Source organism: Polistes fuscatus, unplaced genomic scaffold (genome assembly GCF_010416935.1).
Source record: "Polistes fuscatus isolate 324 unplaced genomic scaffold, CU_Pfus_HIC Scaffold15, whole genome shotgun sequence".
Lineage (NCBI taxonomy): Eukaryota > Metazoa > Arthropoda > Insecta > Hymenoptera > Vespidae > Polistes > Polistes fuscatus.
Window position 1 is genome coordinate 2,634,976 of NW_025113053.1, and position 21,806 is coordinate 2,656,781.

Below are 21,806 nucleotides of genomic sequence, written 5' to 3' on the forward strand. Positions count from 1 at the left end.
CATGAAAAACAAAAAATGAATATTTGTCAGATTTTGTTGAAAATTCTGACTACCCCTAATCGTTTAATAACTTCATTACAAGCAAAATCGATACGAAATTCTCGAAAATTAGCTTAATTCGCTGGTTTTGCTTAAAAACACGTTCTTCGAAGTTCTTCTCCTCTTCCTTGTCCTCTTCTTCCTCATCCTCTTGGTTCATGCTGCAAGAGAAACTTCTCGAGGCGTGTATAAGCCAACGTAGTTTATTGTTTCTCTACGAAATTTACACTACTACTGGTACTATAATAAAGATTGTATAATGGAGTTACTTAGCTTCCGTTACAGTAATAAAGACTGCTACGATAAAGTTAAAAATATGAGTTTGAAAAAAGGGGTAGGGAAGGGAGAGAGGAAATATGTACAAGAAAGACGTATATGAATATTAATTAGATAGAAAATCAAATATATAAAGAAATATATGAGATTTAAGTTTGAATTGTTATTTTCCGATGATTAAGTATCCACTTCGATTATATTTTCTTCAAATTATCTAATCAAATATTCTTAACAAAACGATAGAATATTACCCATCGACAATAATGCAACAACCTATAATCACGATTACTTTCCTGGTTGAAATTAAACGTAAATAATTAATACAAGTATAAATACAGTGGTTCGTGAAATTGTTATAATGTTCGCTATTCAAATTTGCAAGAATAAAAATATGCATGTGTGTGTGTGTGTTAGATTGAAGTTCTGAAAGTAATGGTGTAATTATTATAAGCATCTTATTACTGATAAGAAATATTCAATGATTACTATATAAATCAAATAAAATATATATTAATTTTGTAATAATTTGTAATATTTAACGAGACTAAACACAAGTGACGAAATTTTGTAAATTTTTCGAATATAATAATAATTTACATTGTATACGAAATCTATGCATTTCAATTAAAAATTTCTTTTTTTTTAAAATGTTGTATAGTTCCTAGAGAATATTCATATTCACGCACACACACATGCATAAAATAAATAGCTCGAAACTCGAAAAGAAGGTCAAACAAAATACACGATTATACGAACTTTTTTAATTTAGTTTTGCTGTACATAGAGTGACCCTACATGTTTAATACATCCTGCACATATCAAATTTACATAAATGTGTATATATGTGTATAAACGCACATATATGGATAAATCTAGTTGGACTAATTACTAACAAGATCATCCCCATGTAATGAACGCGTATCAATTAATAAAATATATTTTCGATGTGTTGACATGCGCCAGAAAATAACTATATTTTTTCGATAATTAACATTCGTTCGTTAAATTTCATATAAAGAGAGAGAGATAGAAACAGAAAGAAAGAAAGATAACCAGAAATATATAATTAATCATAGAAATGTAATATGTTAACATTTTTCAAGTTAAATCATCTTTTTTGCACTAATAATAATATTCGAAAATTTTGAATAGGTATGAAGAAATGAATATGTTTTATTAAAGTAAACGACAAATTAAATGGAAAGTTCTTCTATTGCAGCAGATATAACTTCAAAATAAAAATTCATTTAAAAATTCTCTATTTAAACATTTTACATACATAAATATCTTCATAAATAATAACTAAAATGTTTAATATCATTACTTTAAAAATCAATTATCCAATTGTAAAAGAAAAAAGTGTTAAAATAAATACTTTAACGTTTAACTTTAACTACATGCATAAAACTTATGCACCTACATTGCATCGTGTGATACTTTCGTGAAGGTAATTAAAACAAAGAAGAATTAACTAACGTAATATCGAGTTATGTTAACGAGGATAAAGAAAAATTGATGAGGAGCAAAGCTTACAAGTTGTCATCTACGATAACTAAATGGTTGTTGCTTAGTCATTACGATTTCTCACAACGTAACACGAAGAGTTCTTAATTGGCTAGTTAGTAATTAATCTGGAGTTGGCAGAGCTGTTAATAGTTGTGTCTATCCTTCATTCCCTTTTCCTCTTTCTCTCTTTCTCTCTGTCTGTCTTTCTCTCTCTCTTTCTCTCTCTCCTTCTCTTTCCCTAGTCTTTGTCCAGGATATCCATTGTTGCGGCTTGCAAAGTTAACCTTTAACCTCTTACTCTATTGTTCGTTATTATATGCAGAACGTGTTTCAAGATGCGAAGTAAAGCGTAAATCTACGAGTAGACTTTCTACCCCCTAATAATGCATTTGATCGAATTATGGAGTCATATGATACTATTCATAAAGTTTTCTCTCTTTTTTTTTTTTTATCTAATATAATTATCAATGCATTTTAAAATGAGAAGATGGAATAAAGTAATCTTCTTCTTCTTCTTCATTCTTTAGTTTAGGCAAGTTGCCTGTTTCGTAACGACGTTTTTCTGCCTATTGCACTGTTAAATTGTCGCACCATCTTTTTTGTGGGCGTACTTCTGCGGTCAATCGGTGACTTATCCCGTGCAATTCTGACGATTCTTCTGTTGTCCATTCTGCTAATATGTTCGTTCCATTCTTTTTTTTTTACTAAAAAAGTAATTTTACTAAAAAAGTAAAAAATAAAGTAATCTAACACTTCAAATCATTACTGGCAAATTTCTCATATTTCTACAATGTAATCAACAATATTTTTTTGTTCTTTTTACGAAAAAGAATTTTTTAAATTTTAACATAGAGAATTGTGAAGAACTTAAAAGTGATATTTATTTAAGAGAAATAGTAAATGGAAACAATGATAGGAAGATTATAGATTGATTAGAAAAGTTAAAAAAGAAAAATATGCAGTGAAAGATTGGAGACTAAAGTAACTGACAAGATTAGGATAAGATTAGAATAATAAAAAAAGGATCAGAAAGTTAAAGAGCTTATTATAGTACTAACAAGGATTAAAATTAGAACCTATGCTGATAGGAAATTAGTGAATTCTATATAAGCCTTTATAGTTATAATAATATAAGCCCTTTAAGTTTTGGACCCTTTTTTTATCATCCTTCATATACAAAGTATTTTGAATAATCTGCTTCCTCTCTTATATCATGTAAAATATTAAACTTAGTAAAACCTTAACTAAAATAACATTTAAGATAATAAATTATGTTTTAGAGAAAATGAACATACTATTAACATAATTGAGAAAAGTTATGATATACTACATCATGGTTTAAGTGAAACATATTTTTGTTATTTTTCCCTATTATTGCATAAAGTTAAGATTACATCTTGTTATAAATATTTTGCGAAATACTAATATTTAAAGATTTACGTTAGATAGAATAAATTTCACGCAACATTATAATACTGTATAAAAAACAATGAATGTATTAAAACATATGAAATAATTCTATTATACTTAAACATCTTACCAATTATTAATAATGACAAATTCATTTCAATAAAGATGTAATCCATATTTCATACAAGAAACAACAACAAAAACTAGGCACGTTTCATTAAAAATAATGATATTTTAGTTATATAAAACATATAAAAAATAATATAAAATTGAAAGTTTCCATGATTTACCTGAATTATACAATTTCACCTTGACATATCCAAGTATCTATATATATATGTATATCACTCGTCAAAAGTACATACACCCACGCACAAATGCATAACACTCGCGCACATATGCACATCACTCGCTGCATAGGAATAAAACACGCACGAGTATACGTAAAATAAATTTGAAACGTATCTAATACCGGTCTTACATCTCTCGACGTTCAAACTAAACTGACAAAGAGTATGAAAATGAAAAGGTAAACACGAAAATCAATATCGACGAGATCCTTCGTTAGATAAAAACAATAACAGTCGAATGTACGCAACAACCGACCGTGGAATGAGATATGTATATATAAACAAAACATCGAGCAACCGACAAACGTTTCTTTTGATAAGATTAACCTCTGCTCACCTTTTCTTTCTCAGTCGTCGTTCTTCTCTGTTCTCGAACAGACGTGTTTATCCGTATTCCTATATTAACGTATTATACACTTTTTGAACTCGCTTATCTTCTCATTTACTTTTAATACACTGCGTGCGTGTGTTTTATATCCTCTTTTTTAATGATACTCTATATAATAATATTTCAATAATTAATCACGTTAAACGTATTTTATCTTATATACGATACTAATTATACACGAATGTACATACATATATTTATGCGCACATATGCATATTATTTGCATATCAAAAAACACGCACGCGTATACGCGAGATAAATTTGTAATACTTTAGTAATTTTATTTTTATATCTCTCGATGCTCGCTAAAAGGACTAACAATTAGTATGAATATAGAAACGTAACATATGTTAGACTGATATTGAACATCTTTTTTATTGGTTATAATGATAATCACGATCGATTTAATTAATCTATGGTATGGTGGGTAGAGGTAAAGAGAATCATTATCAAAGTCAAATGCATTAAATTAGGGTGGCACCACATTAGCATCAGGGTAAATTTTAAATGAAGCACCCAATTATTATTGGTTTAGGATTGACAAATAAACAAGGAAAGAAAAACTTTCGTCTACAATTGCTACATTCATACCATACATTTTGTCTACACCAGCGCCATTCTGGAAGTTTTTTGAACTATTGTTTATTGCATATGTTGGACACTTTTTTAAATTTTTTCCCATATGGGATGATTCTTCTTACTCCTACCCTCCGTAATCTATGGGATTAAGTTAGTTTTTTTTGTTTTACGTGTTTTGGTGTTCGGTTAAGATGGTATCGTAATTATACCTCACAATTAAATAATAATTATTACATTTAATTATATATATATCTATTTCTTTCTTTCATCTGTATTTACACGAATTTTAATAGGATATGCGCTCTTAGCTACGATTAATAAATTATAAATTAAAGATTATGTATGTATATAGGAAGAAAAGAGAGGTTCAGTTTTTTTGGCGCGTTAATGAAATGAAAAAAAGTAAAGTTACTTTATTCGCGTGTATTTATAATCGTCAAATAGAAAAATTTAATGCTGCGTATTATGAAATGTGGAAAATACAAGTGAAGTGATTCTCCGATGTAATGATTTTTTGGGATACGTAAACGAATGAAGAGTAAGGACTACGGAAAATCATGCAACCTGGACGACGAAAAATGAAAATTAACGAAACATTCGACCGGTGAGTTTAAACAAAATCGATATAATTATTTAAAGCATGCTCTAATATTTTCTTAACAATGTGAGAAATATTTTCTAAAAGCTTTCTCAAGCGTAACCGTTAGACACGAGAAAAAAGTAAAATTAATTAAAATCATTAGAACAATGGATTTAAGCGACTGTGTATGACATACATACGTTCACACATACATATACGTACACACATCGGTTCAGTATATGTACATTCGTTGCGAAACAATTAAAAATTTCACTCCAAAACGTTCGTTCTCGCGTTATGAGAGTAAAAAAATAATCATTTCTATTTTGTTGTGAAATATTTTCAAATGAAAATAACTCGTGAGAAATATTGTTGATGAAAATATTAAAGGAAATAAAATTAAAGCATCTTCGTGCTATACATAAAGTTTTACGAGAGTTTCAAATTAAATCTTATGTTAGATGATACGGCTGAAATGGTGTTGACCTAGAGAGAAAGAGAAAGAGAGAGAAAGAGAGAGAGAGAAATAAAAAGAAAAATACGTTTTAGGATGGTACATGCTTGTGCCGTTGCAATTTGCGGATACATAAAATGTTAAGGGTTAATCATCTAATCTTAACTTGGTACTAGTTTGTCTAAACTTTTCGATCGGTGTACCAGTTGTATGTTGGGGTTGGTTGCTAAGGGTAGGTCAGGGACATGACTATAGTTCAATATTCCCTGGTTCATCCCCTCTTTGTTTCTCTTTCTCTTTGTTCGTTCAATGCTTCAAAAATTCAAACAATTTCCATAGAAATATGTATACATTTGTCCATTTTAAATTTATTTTTCAATTTAATTTCCGAGCTATTGCGTGTGCGTGTGTGTGCGTGTATTCATATTATTTTACGAATTTTTATTTATTTTGCGTTAAAAATATTTAATAGTTACGAATAAATTAATATTTATTAATTTTTTTTGAAATTACTTTTATAATACTATATTTCATTCATAGATAATCGATTAAATTGTTAATGTGTTAACGAATCAATAATTTTATTAATAATATTTTATTTATGTTTCTTCTCTTTTTTTAAATCTATTTATTTATTTTTTTTATTTTTTTTTCTTTATTCGAGTCTAAGTATTTTCACGTGGAAAATATTTTCGAGTTATCGAAAATACCTATCTCTTCTTGTCCCAAGAATTTAAACCGATCGAGCAATTATGCTAATTCTCGAAGAATTTGAAAAGAGGGGTTGTTGCATCTCTCGACGTGCCACGCGTCCTCGACAAATTTCGTTTTATCGAGAGAAAATTGCTTTCAGAGTTGCCGTGCAATTCGTCCAGAAACTACTCCGCGTAGATCGCATTTAAATCAATTCCGTGTTATAAACTTTCTCGGGTTTGTTCTAGTGATATCTAAAATCGCGAAATACTACATTTTAATATTTTCAACTTGTTTAACATCAATGCGAAATGTAAAGAGATATTAATCAATTAAATGATTAACAAATATTGAAAGAAACGAAACAAATACGAAAGAAAGTAATGAAAATTTAATATTTCAATCTAATTGTGAGAAAAGTGTAACAATTATGAAAGACAAAAAAAATTATTGTACAATGTATTATGCTCTTATAAAAGAAGAAAGAAATTTGTATTAATTAAAGGAAAAGAAAAAATGAGTAGAGAGTTATTTAATATATCTTGATATTAATAAAATGAAAAAAATGTTCTATTGTAAATTTAAGTTAGAAAATAACAAATACAATTTTAAAAATGAACAATTTCTTCGATCGATATATTAATTATTCAATACGATATTCGTTACGATATAAGATTTGATAATTTTGATTAAACACAGGATAAAGATTACTCGTAATAACTGTTTTTAATTAAATGAAAATAAAAAGTATAAGAAATTTATTTAACCCCGGAACGTTGAAAAAGTTGTATTATTATAATTTAAGAGAAAAAAAACATAGTAGAATAAATACGTATATATCGGTTCTCAATATTTAGTTTGAAATGTGTTAATCTACCACAATTTCTAATCGCAATTTCATCGAAGGAAACAGGTACCCACTTGAATGGGCCGACACTAATCGTTACGCTCGTAACTCGAACCCAAGCTCGCGTGTTCTCGCAAGCGTATGGCTCAGCAAAGTGCATTCAGGGCATGTCGTAATGCCTAAGTTGAAGGCAAACAACGAAAAGCGGAATGGTAACAGCATAAATGGAACGATAATAACGGTAATACGATACGGTCATATAAACCATAAACATATTTAACGTTAAATATTTATTGCATCTATATATTCGTACGTAATGCAACGGTATAACACGATCAATTTAATATTGTATTATAATGCCTTTAAATGTTTATTTTATAATTTTAATTTCATTATTTAATCTTTCATAACTTACAAACGAGTTACAATAATTACATTATAATAATAATAATAATAATAATATGAAATTTAAGTTAATATTGAAAAATAATAATTTAAAGTATTTTCAGATTAATTAAATTTGTTATATTGTTTTACGTTGTGATATATAGCGAGTCACATAGAGTAACAAACAAAAGTGAATAAATTAATTTATCGGTTTTATCGGATGTTATTTAAAATTATACATATATGACAATATTATTTAAATTATATACATATAACTGTAAAAAAAAAACAAATTAAACGTGTCTCGATTTAAAATTAAACATATGTTCCAGAAATATTTTTACATATACAGGGTGTGGAAAAAAGGGTTTGATATTTAAAAGGTTTATAGTACTCACTCAAATTGCAAAATTAAATGTAATTATACGATAATCACTTGTATATATAGTCAATGAAAACACTACTGTGCGTACAGTAGCCAAAAATCTTTGACTTACCTTCTAATATTAACAATAAAACAAAAATTATTAAAGTTCATGTTAAATATTTTAATCAGACGTATATATTCGTGAATTTTTCGATAAGATATTAAATATACACAAAGAAATTACAAATATCAAACTTCTTTTTTTATCACCCTGTATACAATTAAATAATTAATCGAATAATATGAATATAAAAATGATATTCTATAGGAAAATTTATTAGAAAGACGTATAAAAAAATATTCCATATTTTAACGATAAGGTAAAATATTCAGGAAAAAAAGAAAAAAAGAAAAAAATAGGAAGACAAATAGAAAAAATAGCGAGGAAGAAGATTTTCCTTTTGCAAGGGTCACTTTATAAAGCGAGAAAAAAATCTCATGTGGCTCGTCGAAACGAACGGGTTCGTTTTCATTTACATGACCTCGATGAGATTTATTATTCATTAGGATACCTTGAACTTCTTGGACATCCATTAAGGGATCTCGTTATAAGCTGTTCGATTAATCACCATGCTTCTTGTATATGAAATGAGTACGGTACGTAGGATATTAAATGGTAAGAAATTATTATTCGAATGCATTCTCTTTCTCTTTTTCTCTCTTTTTCTCTCTCTGAATAAAAAAATTAACTATTTTCTTTGCTATATTATCAAAGTTATTATAATACTATTATTGATGAAACAACAACAACAACAACAACAACAACAACAACAACAACGACAACAACAACAACGTGCACAATCGTTATATCATTAAAAAAGAAATTACGGAATAAAATATTAATTGTATAATTATATATTAATAATATAATAATTTTAATATATTAATTTAAATATATTATTTATTATATAAATTTATTATTATAAATTAATATATTAATTTATTAATATAATAATTTAAAATATTAATTATATATTAATAATATAATAATAATTGACGAATAATAATTATTACAAGATTGTTTAGTTATCTTACGGGTGAGAGCTGTATAATCAAGTATGTTTAACGACAGTTCATCGATGATCCTTAATTAAGGACAAAGTTCAGTTGTAGCAATATTGGTCAATAATTAAACATCAGTTCGAGTGATCGATTGTTTGATCATTGCTCAAGGAGACGAATGTATATTAATACTCTTATAGATCATGACCAATTCTATTTGAAATTAATTGAGATCCATTTGTTTGAATCTTTTTGTTGAAATCTTATCAAATTGGACAGATGAGATTTTTAATTTTCATTTCGTCTCTTCACAACAAAATTATACGGTTGTTAAATAAATGATATTGTTGAAGTAATTTCGAGAATAGAATGATTAAATAAAAAAGATTAATATAATTGATATTGAATTTTGTTACATGTGTTATAATAAAATTATAATTTCGTGTCACAGTTAAACAAAAATATTTGTATATTTATCAGAAGAAAAATCGGAAACTTATATATGTTACTTAACAAAAATTAAAAAATGAGAAACTAAAATTGCTATAAAAAAAAAGACAAAACTCTCATTCCTTAAACTTACATCTTGGTTATTTAATATTTTTTTTTTATGGCACATACATATACTACACAATTATAACCGGTCTTGATAAATATTTCATATAAAAAACTAATTAAAAAAGATTTTTATATGAAATATTTAAATAGAATCAAATAAAGTTAGGAAAGTGCATATTTCTCGTGAGCCAGTGAGTCATTTTGACATGAATCATGAATGAATACATCATAAAATATATTAAACTAGTATCACCAATAAGTTCAGAGATTCGATTAAACTTTTTTTTTCTTTTGTTTTATATCTTATAAACATTCTTAAAAGAATAAAAATCATTGAGTGATCGCGTGATTGATAGCGAAGAAAAAAGTACGTATAAAAAAGGGGGTAGAAAATGTAGAAAAAAAAAAAATTGAAGAAGAGTAAAAAAGAAAAGAAAAGAAAAGAAAAGAAAAGAAAATGTAAAGAAAATGTAAAGAATACAACGAGACGAAAATGTTAGAAGAGAAAGGTAGGAGGGAAACTTTTTTTTGTTCTTTTTTTTCGGGTTTGATAAAAAGAAAAGTATCTTTCTATCGTATATTTCGACTAAAGTATCGAACGTAGTAAAGTTACTCACGTGAACCTTATGTTCGGGGGTAGAGGGTAGATTCGGAGTATTTGGCAGAGAGCCCCCCGTGGGGGCGCAGTGCCGCAGCCGCGCCAGGGCCGTACGAAGTCCCTCCGTCACGAGGCTCTTTTATTTATTCTCCTTCTCTCGGTTTCGCCTTCGTCAAAGCCAACGAGGACGGTTTCAAGAAGAATCTTCTCTCGCAATGGCAGCAGCCTCGACGATTTCCTTTTTCCAACTGGAGGATGTCCCTGACCCGAGTGATTTCACCCTTGTGACGACTCTTCACGAGGACCATTTCACGCTCGAAGTGAACTCGAACGTTCCAAGACTATGTCTGATCTCGATAACATTTACCCTTTCTCTCTCTCTCTCTCTCTCTCTCACTTCTTCGACTTAGATCTTTTATTTTGTTCTTCTTCGTTTTCTCTTTTATTATAATTATTATTCTCCTCGTTGAAGTTGGAACAGTATGACTTTTCCTCTTTCTTGCCTTCTTAACGTTCTTATCTATTTCACTGTGCTCTTCTCCTTTAAAGGACTAAAGAACGACGAAGGTCCTTCCTCTTAGTCAAAAGGAAGGGAACCTTATCAGCCCTTTTACAATGCCCTGGGTGCCGATGGAATTATTATAAATTTCGTCTAACGAAAGGCACTCTCTTCTTTCCCTTTCTATCCATCTCTCTCTCTCTCTCTTTCTCTCTTCCTTTTTATCCTTTTTCCTCCCTTCCTTCTAGTTTCTGTGTGCCTCCGGCTTATTCAATTATTTTACTTCTACGAGGTACCACCGCCGTCGAGACCGCCACCGTGAATCCCGGAACGAAGATTAAAGTGCTTTTGGCGATTATGAACGATTTAGGTTAAGTATTTTCCCCTTTTTTTTTAGTTATTTCCCTTCTTTTCCTTTTTTTTTTCTTTCTTTTTTTTCTTTTTCCCCCTTTCGTTCGTTCCTCCTTCGATCGGGTGGTTTCACGCGAGAAACAAACAATAAAATCTCTTCCTCCTCCTTCGATTCTTCTTATTTTCAAATCGTTCGTATCTCCCTTTGATTTCGCAATATCATATTTTTCTATTTTCTATTTATTTCTCTCATATATATAGGTTTTTTTTTATTTTCTTTAACTCCTTCTTTCTAGTTTCTTTTAATTCGACATCGAAGACAGGCTATCGAGCGGGTTCGCAAGCTTCTGAAACAGAAAGCAGGATCCGTCGTGAGGAAATTGTATCGACGTGCCTGAGATTCCTTCGTTGGTTGCCCCCTTCCACCCGTCCCCCCCTCAACCCTTCCCCCTCACCCTCAACCCCTTATCTTTCTTTCTCTTTTTCTTTACTCTCTTTCTTTCCCTCTCTCTCTCTCTCTCTTTCTTTCTCTTTTTAGATAGCTTGCTTGCTATCCATCTTGTCGACGCAACTTTCTAAAGTTAACTTGTCAACCCCCTTAAGAGAATTCAGCCGATGCGGTCGATCTGGCTTGTAAGCTTGTTACAAAGGCCGCCGAGGGACCGATAAAAGGAACGACAACGGAAAGATGCTCGACCGGACGTCGTCGTTATAATTATAATATCGACTCTCGCGTTATATATCAGAGTTTTTTCGTTGTATTTGTGAGAAATAATTTTGAGTCAAATAATCTTGTTTCTTTGGTTTATTACGACGAGCAATTATTTCTTCTCGATTTTCGAGGTTTCTATTATTGTAATATTGTAATATGTATGTATTTTATAAAAATGTATTTTTAAAAAAAATATTGCATAGGTACCGTTTGCCTAACGTTCTTCTGAAATTGGCAAAGTATTGAAAAGTGAGTAAAAAATTTAATACGATGTAAGAAAAGGATCCCCTTTTTTTTTCTTTTTTTTTTCGTTTTTTTTATTAACACAACTCTCTATTTACTGTGTACGAGAATTCACGTGATTTGATACGTTTATTTTATTTTTAACGACATCGTTAGAATAATGTTTCTTTTTTTTTTGTTTGTTAATTTTATTTCGTATAGAATGCAATGATTTATTGTTTATATATATTGATATTTATAATAATTATAATTTTTCTTTAGCTTTTTAATATAACAATACGGAAATTATTTGACGACAAGTTGTAGTTCGAACTTACAATTAATAGACGATTTTTTATAATTTTGAGTAAATAATCTTATTTCTTTGGTTTATTACGACGAGTATTATTTCTTCTCGATTCCGAGGTTTCTATTATTGTATTGTAATATGTATGTATTATTGTAATGTAATTATTGTAATGTAAAAAAATTTTTTAAAAATATTGCATAGGTACCGTTTGCCTAACGTACTTCTGAAATTGGCAAAGTATTGAAAAGTGACTAAAAAATTTAATACGATGTAAGAAAAGGATCCCCTTCTTTTTCTTTTTTTTTTCTTTTTTTTATTGACTCAATTCTCTATTTAGTGTGTACGAGAATTCACGTGATTTGATACGTTTATTTTATTTTTTAACGACATTGTTAGAACGTTAGAATAATGTTTCTTTTTTCTTTTGTTTGTTAATTTTATTTCGTACAGAATCCAATGATTTATTTATATGTATGTTATTGATATTTATAATAATTATAATTTTTCTTTAGCTTTTTAATATAACAGTACGGAAATGATTTTGGACGACAAGTTGTAATTCGAACTTACAATTAATAGACGATTTTTTGAAACTGTTATGAATATAAAGATTGTTATCTATATTGGCCTTAGTTTTTATAAATCAATATTATGTAAGTTATATAACTGAATAGAATCTAAACGCGATCGATATAGTACCAAAAATAATAATTATATAGAACCGACATGTGATACAGGATAAATTCAGTAACTAACTAGTTTTTCTAATAATAATATTTATAATAAATTAATATATATTCTATTTTATAATTATTCAGTACAATAAATATATACGGGACCAGAATCGAAATAATTATTTTTTATGAAATCCGTTAAATCAAAACATAATCAAGCGCGTAATCGATTATTTTCAAAACTAAACTTCGTATTCAAAAGTAATATTTAATATTATCGACTAATTTGATCATAAATTATTACATTCTTTGAGCTGCGTAAAGCTAATTAACAAATATCCTGTACCAAAACAGTTTGAAAATTATTTTCGGAAATTGTTTCAATCCTTGCTTTATAGATTTATACCATAATCCTAAATATTTGCGCGTATTAACCCCTTTGAATAAATAAAAGGTAAACATTATATAGTAAGAGCAAAGAATTATTAATCTTTGATCCGTTAAATTTGCATTTGTAATAAAAAAAATTCTCATAGAATTTATGCGAAAAAAAATTAATTTTTATTCGCTTTTTCTTTTTTTTCTTTATTCATACTTTTCTTATACACTTTAATAAGTATTAAAAGATTTATAATGCGACGATTATATTTTGTTGTTCAAATATCTGGTTCTTTTAACTTAAACCACTCAGAATTATTAATATTACTGTCATTCGAGTGTTACACGTAAAATAAACAAATAAAATCCAAGTCATAAAACCCGTCCTAAGTTTTATATCGTGTCTACTTTTAAAATGAAAAAAAATATCTATTCTCTCTCTCTCTCTCTCTCTCTCTCTTTCTTTTCTTTTCTCTTTCCCCAGTCTTATCTTTCCTTGTGACGATGATTAAAAATTCTGAGTTGAGAAGAAACACGATTTATTTATTAACGGGAAAACAAAGAAAACATCCAACCCAAGAATTTTAAATGAAATCTTTCTTTATAACTACGACAAAAATAAGAAAAGCAGATGAAATTTGATAAGGAAGGATGAAGATGAAATGTAAGAGAGAGAAAGAGAAAGAGAGAGAGAGAGTAATGTAGAAAGGCGGAAAATAAAAAAATAATCTCTTACGTTTAACATTATTAACGATTTTCATGTCCTACTTGTATGTTTTATTTGAAGAAAAAAAAATATTTCTTACTTGAAATATTCATAAGGATATATCCTGTATAAAATTCAACAAATGTTCTAGTTGTAAATTACTACTACTTTAATAATAATATATATACCTTTTATAATATATATATTATTATATTTATTATTATATTATATATATGAGCCGTTTATTTTGAAAGTGGCCTAACTCCATTAGGAGTAGAGATTTTGGTGTGTTAGAAATGGCATTAAAAAAAAATAATTATAACGCAATTATAAATAAAAGAATCTCATAAAGTAAAGAAAAGAATTCGATTTAAAGAAATAATATTTTTTTTTCGTAGGGAAGTATAAGAAAAAAAAAATGTTTAGAAGGATGCAAAACAAAGATTGCATATTTTCTCGTAATGCATTATAAAAAGAAAAAAGAAAATCGTTTGTAAACTTGTTAGGTTGCTTTAGCGAGAAATAGAGGTTTCAACGGAACTTTGTAATTGCAATGATTGTGCAATAGTGTTTATGATGGTAGTTATGAGTTAATTTCACGGATCACGAAGACATAGTCTTCCTTGTCACCGAAGTGTCGCATGCGAATCTAAATTCACTGAGCTTGCAGCTATTTCATATCGAAGTTCTAGAACACTGAAAGTGAGAGAGAGAGAGAGAGAGAGAGAGAGATGGAATATACAGCTCGTAAACTTCATCAACGAAACGACAGGAGCAACGAAACCGACAAATTATGACTGACGCCTGCCAATTAGAGCATTGGTCAATCCTTTGTTTTGTGTAAATATATACATACACATGTATGCGTGTCTCTAGTTGACTATATTCTTGGAAAATCAACATCAGAGAAAAGGGTCACTCTCCTTTCTACTGGCTGATGAAAAATGAAGTATGAAGTATTATAAATTTGTACGATGATAGATAGGATCGATATAACAATTTTTTTTCAAAGTATATAAGTAATAAAAATTCAAAGTATATAAAGTAATAATAAATATATATTAATATGTTTGTAATAAATGTTTAAAGTTATGACAAATATGTCACAGTTACGGTACAGTGATTGGTGTATTTTATAGAGGATATTTCGGATATCCATTAGATTGAGTACAACCCTCTAGCATAGACGTATCATATAATTTACCTATCAACAAAACCTTGTTCCCCTTTATCGGGTCATTAGATAGAAATAGCATTGAGGATCTTATTAGTAATGGTTTTGTTATATTTTATTCCATATACTTATATTCGTTCTCCTTTATTTCATCAGACAAATTAATGATACTTTATTTTTCATCAGCCCTGATTCGTTCGAACGTATTCCTGGGGACGCTTTTGTCTTTGATTAATAGGAATTCGATGAAAGTATAATAGTCGTCTATCGATTATGTTCTACCACTTAGACACATCTATATTTATCACGTGTAAGTATAGACACAATTTTTGTTAAAGAATATTTCTTTGAGTAAATGCACGCGAGATCATCGTGTTTTTTATGAAATAAAAGAATATAGAATAAATTAATAAGAAAAACAATTACACGTAATAAATTATTCTTAGTGTGTGTTGTTAAAAGAACGTATGAAAAATGTACAGAATTCGATTGAAAGTATACCTCGTAATATATCTCATGCTGCTGCTTTTTTTTCTTTTTTTCACGAGTTTACGCAAACGTCTCACGTGTGTTATAATACATACACAGATATAACTTATATATACACACTATTATTAACTTGAGCTTGGTGTATTGTGTTTAATCGATGAAAGAGTATATCATCCACGTTGTATTATCAGAGACCGATCGAAGCTGAACTTCCTTTAATCAGTATAACAGAAGAGTATTCTTCGTTCAACTTCCGCCCATCGATCCTTTTTCCTCCTTTCTCCTCATTCTCTCTCTTTCTTTATTTCTTTCTTTCTTTCTCTTTTTTTCTCATTATCTTTCGGAGAAGTCGTCATTACACGAAACTCGTTAGTTCGTTTATACGGAAAAAGTTCTGCTTTCACATTCGTGCCCTGCATACACGACTTTGTCTCTATATATCAACTTTATATATGTGTATGTAAATAGACATACATATTATATGGATTTAATATATATATGTACATATATACGGAGTGTCTAAGATTTTTTCATAGAAACATTTTGAGCGTATTTTATGCTAGAAAGTAAAAGAAGATGTTATATATATCCATAGGTCATTTAAAGATTTATTCAAAAGTTAGAAAATATATTGTGTGTGTAAGAAAATGTTTAAACAGTTTTGCATATGTTGTTTACTATTTTGAAATGGTTCAACGTATTACTTTCTTAACAATAACTTGACCACTTAGATCACCTGATCTTACTTCAAAAGATTTTTATTTGTTAATAGCATATTTTAGCATATTGCAACGATATCATATTCGTATTCTCATAAACAAATATTTTGAACAACATATTTAAATAATTTGATAATTTGTACTATAATTATTTAATAATATATATAATATATATAGGTCATTTAAAGATTTATTCAAAAGTTATAAAATATATTGTGTGTGTAAAAAAATAATGTTTAAACAGTTTTACATATGTTGTTTATTATTTTGAAATGGTTCAACGTATTGTTTTCTGAACAATAACTTGACCACTTAGATGCTAGAAAGTAAAAGATGTTATATATATCCATAGGTCATTTAAAGATTTATTCAAAAGTTATAAGATATATTGCATGTGTAAGAAAATGTTTAAACAGTTTTGCATATGTTGTTTACTATTTTAGGATAGTTCAACGTATTACTTTCTTAACAATAACTTGACCACTTAGATGCTAGAAAGTAAAAGAAGATGTTATATATATCCATAGGTCATTTAAAGATTTATACAAAAGTTATAAAATATATTGTATGTGTAAGAAAATGTTTAAACAGTTTTGCATATGTTGTTTACTATTTTAGGATAGTTCAACGTATTGTTTTCTGAACAATAACTTGACCACTTAGATGCTAGAAAGTAAAAGAAGATGTTATATACATCCATAGGTCATTTAAAGATTTATACAAAAGTTATAAAATATATTGTATGTGTAAGAAAATGTTTAAACAGTTTTGCATATGTTGTTTACTATTTTAGGATAGTTCAACGTATTATTTTCTGAACAATAACTTGACCACTTAGATCACCTGATCTTACTTCAACAGATTTTGATTTGTTAATAGCATGCTTTAGCATATTGCAACGATATCATATTCGTATTCTCATAAACAAACATTTTGAACAACACATTTAAATAATTAACATTTAAATTAATTTAATAAAGGCCTTAAGTGATCTATGTTCATATGATTTTTCTATTTTCTTATATTTTTGAGAGTAGAGTACGTTAGCAACGACGTTTGTACGACAAAATTTCAGATATCAACCCTGTATATGAATATTTGTAGACTTGTGTGTGTGTGTGTGTGTGTGTGCGCACGTGTGAAAGCATATATGTTTATATGAGGAAAATATCATGCGCGAGCACGAGACGGCAAGTTTTTTATAAGACATCAAGGAGGATTAGGAAAGTAAGGAGAAGAATAAGGACAAAAGGATATGAGAATGAAGTGGAAAAAAAAAAAGAAAAGGAAGTATAATATGCTCGAAGCGGAAGGTACTTTAATTATGAGAGAAATCATGTTTCTTTTTTTATTGTTTTTCTTCTTTTTTTTTTCTTTTTTTTTTTATGATGGCTATCATGGAAATTCTGTTTAACGTAGCATGAAAAAACTTTTAAAAAGAGATTACTGATAAAGTAGGGTAATTAGCAATGATGCATTCTGAAGGTACACTGGTAATTAAGCCACTTTCTTTACCCGCACTTCTCTTTCTTTTTTTCTATTCCACCTTTGTTCTGCATTGCGTAATAAATGTTGGATCGTATAAGCATAGGTTTGTAAAGAAGATAAGAAGGAAAATAGATATTTCTTTTCTAATTCGATCAAACTTTATAGGTAATGTGGAGTACTTGTAATTTGAACCTTTTTTGTGCACACGTTTGTTCATATTCGAATACTTTCATTATTAATTTTTTTTTATAATATACGAAATTAATTGTTAGTAATTAAATATTCGTTTCGTGATATATATTTTAATGATGTATATATATATATATATATATATATATATATATATATATATATATATATATATAAATAATAATATAAATAAATAATATAAAAAATATATAGATATATAAATATAATAAATATAATAAATTATATATATATGAAAATAAATCATTTTAGATAAAATAAATCATTTTAGATAAAATGATTTATTTTTATGTATATATAATATTATATATATGAAGATACTTGAATGATTATTACACCTTGAACATGCTCATTAAAAGTAATCAAAAAATGAAATACAATTTTTCAAGTATAAATTACTTATCGTAGTTTTATTAATTATCTTTTGTAAGATTGATCTTTGTCAGTAAAATGAGCTTTTAATTTATTTATCGTCGCGGGTAAACTTCTTGACAATGATAATCGTTTGAAAATCTTAATCAAACTTTCGTTCGTATTAATTGTGTAAAAATTAGTTGAAATGACGATAAGTGTAAAGTTTGATCTTAATAGATTATTATAGGTAAATGATTTTTTTTAACGGAGAAAAGAAAAAAAGTAAAAGGAAAAAAGTTATCGTTCTTCGAATCTTGTCGTAGGTTTTCAAACAGATTTTTTTTTTTTTTGTCAACGGTTAGCATGGCAAGCAAATGTGCGAGAATCGTGTTACGTAATTCTTTTTCTTGATTTTTTTGTTCTTTTTACGATCGGTATCTCATCGGAGGCGCGCGCGTTTATACAAGGTTTTTAAATAAAATTGCATGAAACACGAAAAGAGTTCTTTTTTTCTTTTTTTTTTTTTCCCCCTACATCAACCGTGTAAGTACATTTCGTTAACGGCATTTTTCGCGTGTCGTAAAACGGTAAACGATCAATTACGATCGATAAGCTTGCAAACAACTGCGAATTTCTCATCGTTTTACATCTCGACGTTTTTCATGATTAACAAATTAACGAAAAAAAATGAAAAAACGGAAACAATATATATATATATGAGCCGTTTATTTTGAAAGTGGCCTAACTCCATATAACCTTAAATTGAGATATTTAAAGGTTTGCGTTTCAATGCAATTAAAAATATACGTGAAGAATAACAATGAGTTATGTTGCTTTGTTGTAATGCTTTATTGATAGATAATTTGAAGCTGTATATGTTACCGTGGGTAACTGGAAATAATTGACAAATGGAGTTAGGCCACTTTCAAAATAAACGGCTCATATATATTTTTTTATCTTCTTACTTTTTTACAATTTGTTTGTAGACATTTGGTAAATTTTTATATAGGTAAAAAAAAGATAGCACGTGATTAGATATTCCACGTAAATTTAACTTTTTACTAGGCCTCTAGGGTGAATTTTTTTGAGCTTTCTAGGAATATATTGGCTGTGGGTTTCGTTGGCTAACGGGTTTACGTGGGTATCTCAATTTTTCTCTTATATCTGCAGATACAATATTATCGTGTTTTGTAAAATGATACAAAAAAATAATAATAATAATTACTCAACATAGAATAAATTAACGAACGGTTAAAGATTTTCACGTTATTTCTACGAGTGATCGCGTGTACATTATTATTTTGATATATATAAAATTTTCATCTATCGCAATAAAATCTATCATAAAATTAATAAAATAAATATTGATGCTCCTTTTTTTCCTGATCGTTCCTTTGTTTATTTATGGTTTTGCCAATAAAATCAATGAAAAACGTTTATTTTCTCGATATTTTATGGTGATTGAATCCATTGTATATCGATGATAATAAAAATTGTTAGTTCATTTTCGTTTCCTTTTTTTTTAATACTCTTTCGTAATCGAACTCATCGTTAGACGATCGTAACAATGATTTATTTGTTTTCATTATTTTATTTTCTACGTGTATTCAATTAACGAAAATATACGTAATCAAAATTTATATATTACACTGATCGAGAACAAATTACATTTAAATTAATATCACTAAAGTTTTTTATATTTTTTATATATAGTTATATATATATAAATAAATAATAAAAATTATAAGAATGATCGATCAATTGTTAGACACGAAAAAACCGGATGTTTCCTCTGTTATAACAGCACGTACGATTTTAAGACCACTTTCTTTACATTATCTTCGTACTTATTTAATTTACTTCTTATAAAAATAAAGCTTGCAAGAGAGTAAACTCATTAAACATATAATTAAGATATACTAACGTATTTATTTCTAAATTGTTTTCATCCTAAACTTATTTATATTATACCAATAATTTTCAGAACAAAAATCTAATAAACGTAAACTGTATATATATGTATAGGTATCTAACAAAAGTTCGTTCAAATGTTAGTTGTTGTTGTTATTGTTGGCAGAAATACGATTGGAAATATCGACAGTTTCGAAAAATAACTCGGATAGTGCATTAACCTAATTCCTTTCGATACGTGAATTGTATTAACGATCAAAAAAGTTTGATACCTGACCAATGATAGAAGGAACACGAGAAAAATGAAATTTTATGCTACTACAAATGCTATTATATTCTTCCCATCTCTTTGCCATGTGGTTAAAAAATTATTATTTTTTTTTTTTCTATTTTTCTCCTGAAAAAAAGAAGTTCATTAGTCCGGTTCGAACCTTTTCGTTCCGTCCGTTCGTTCGTTCGTTCGTTTGTTCGTTCGTTATTAAATTACTCTTCGATAATGAAGTGAAAGAGCCTACGATGAAATTACGTTAACTCACATACATATTTGATATGATTAAAAGTCCTCGGTCGAAAGATTGTTTTCGATATGGAAAAATCGAGATACGAGAATAATGAAGAAAAAAGTATCTCTTGCGAGACATAACGAGTTTTAACTATTTGCCATAGAATGACGTCATTTCCTTTTATATTTTTATATATATTTACTTATTTTTATTATTTTTATATATATATTATTTATTTTTATATATTTTTATATATATTTTTATATATATTTACTTATTTTTATTATTGAAGTTATACTTCTTTTGGCGCGTTGAGGAAAATGTAATGGGGAGTGATTTTGTTCCGAGCACCTGGAAAAACGACACCATGAAGTTTGTCGGTATTTACGACGCGCGGCAAAGCGATTTCAAGTATACGGCATGAAGTTGTCTTCTCTTCTTCTTCCCCTTTTTTTCTCAAGCGGGTCACCCATCCAAATACTAATCGTACTCAGCGCCGCTTTACTTAAATGATCGAAGCGGGAACTAATGCTGTAACCGCGCCATGACAGTTGACGCGCGTAGTAATTCGATATATCTTTCTTATATTTTGTATGGACTGATATCTATATTTTGATATTTTCTTTTTCTTTTTTTTAATCTTTCTTATATATATATAATAATAATAATTATTTCTTTCTTTTAAATTATTTTTTTTCTTTGAAGTTTTTTTTGAAGTTATTTTTGAGGTTATTGAGGTTATGTTCGTTTTGGTACGGCAAAGAAGTATAACTTTTTACGTGCGTACATAAGTACACACACCAGTTTTTATTATATATATTTATATTATTTATATTATTATTATTTTTATTTTTATATTATTTTTTACTCCTTTATATTTTATATATATATCTTAAGTATTTTACTTTAATTTGTTATTTTCCGATAATAATAATATTGTATATCAATCTAATTAAAATAATATTTATATAAAGTATTTCGTTATTTCTTTCAAAATTAATTTTGTGTTCAGTTA

At 28.0% G+C, this 21,806-nt stretch overlaps 1 protein-coding gene across 10 annotated transcripts in view; it reads right to left on the reverse strand.

The window, feature by feature from the left end:
- LOC122514429 (flocculation protein FLO11-like) overlaps window positions 1-21,806 on the reverse strand; it is a 131,539-nt gene that overhangs the window by 67,948 nt on the left and 41,785 nt on the right. For 6 of the 10 annotated variants that reach the window (XM_043631247.1, XM_043631245.1, XM_043631254.1 and 3 more), the window contains one exon: window positions 10,114-11,291. The exons of 2 other annotated variants lie outside the window; for them this stretch is intronic. The gene's annotated coding sequence lies outside the window, so the exon portion shown is untranslated. Of the gene's footprint in view, window positions 1-10,113; window positions 11,292-15,621; window positions 16,182-21,806 lie in introns of those variants that run through there. 2 more of the 10 variants (XM_043631249.1, XM_043631255.1) reach the window with 2 other exon arrangements.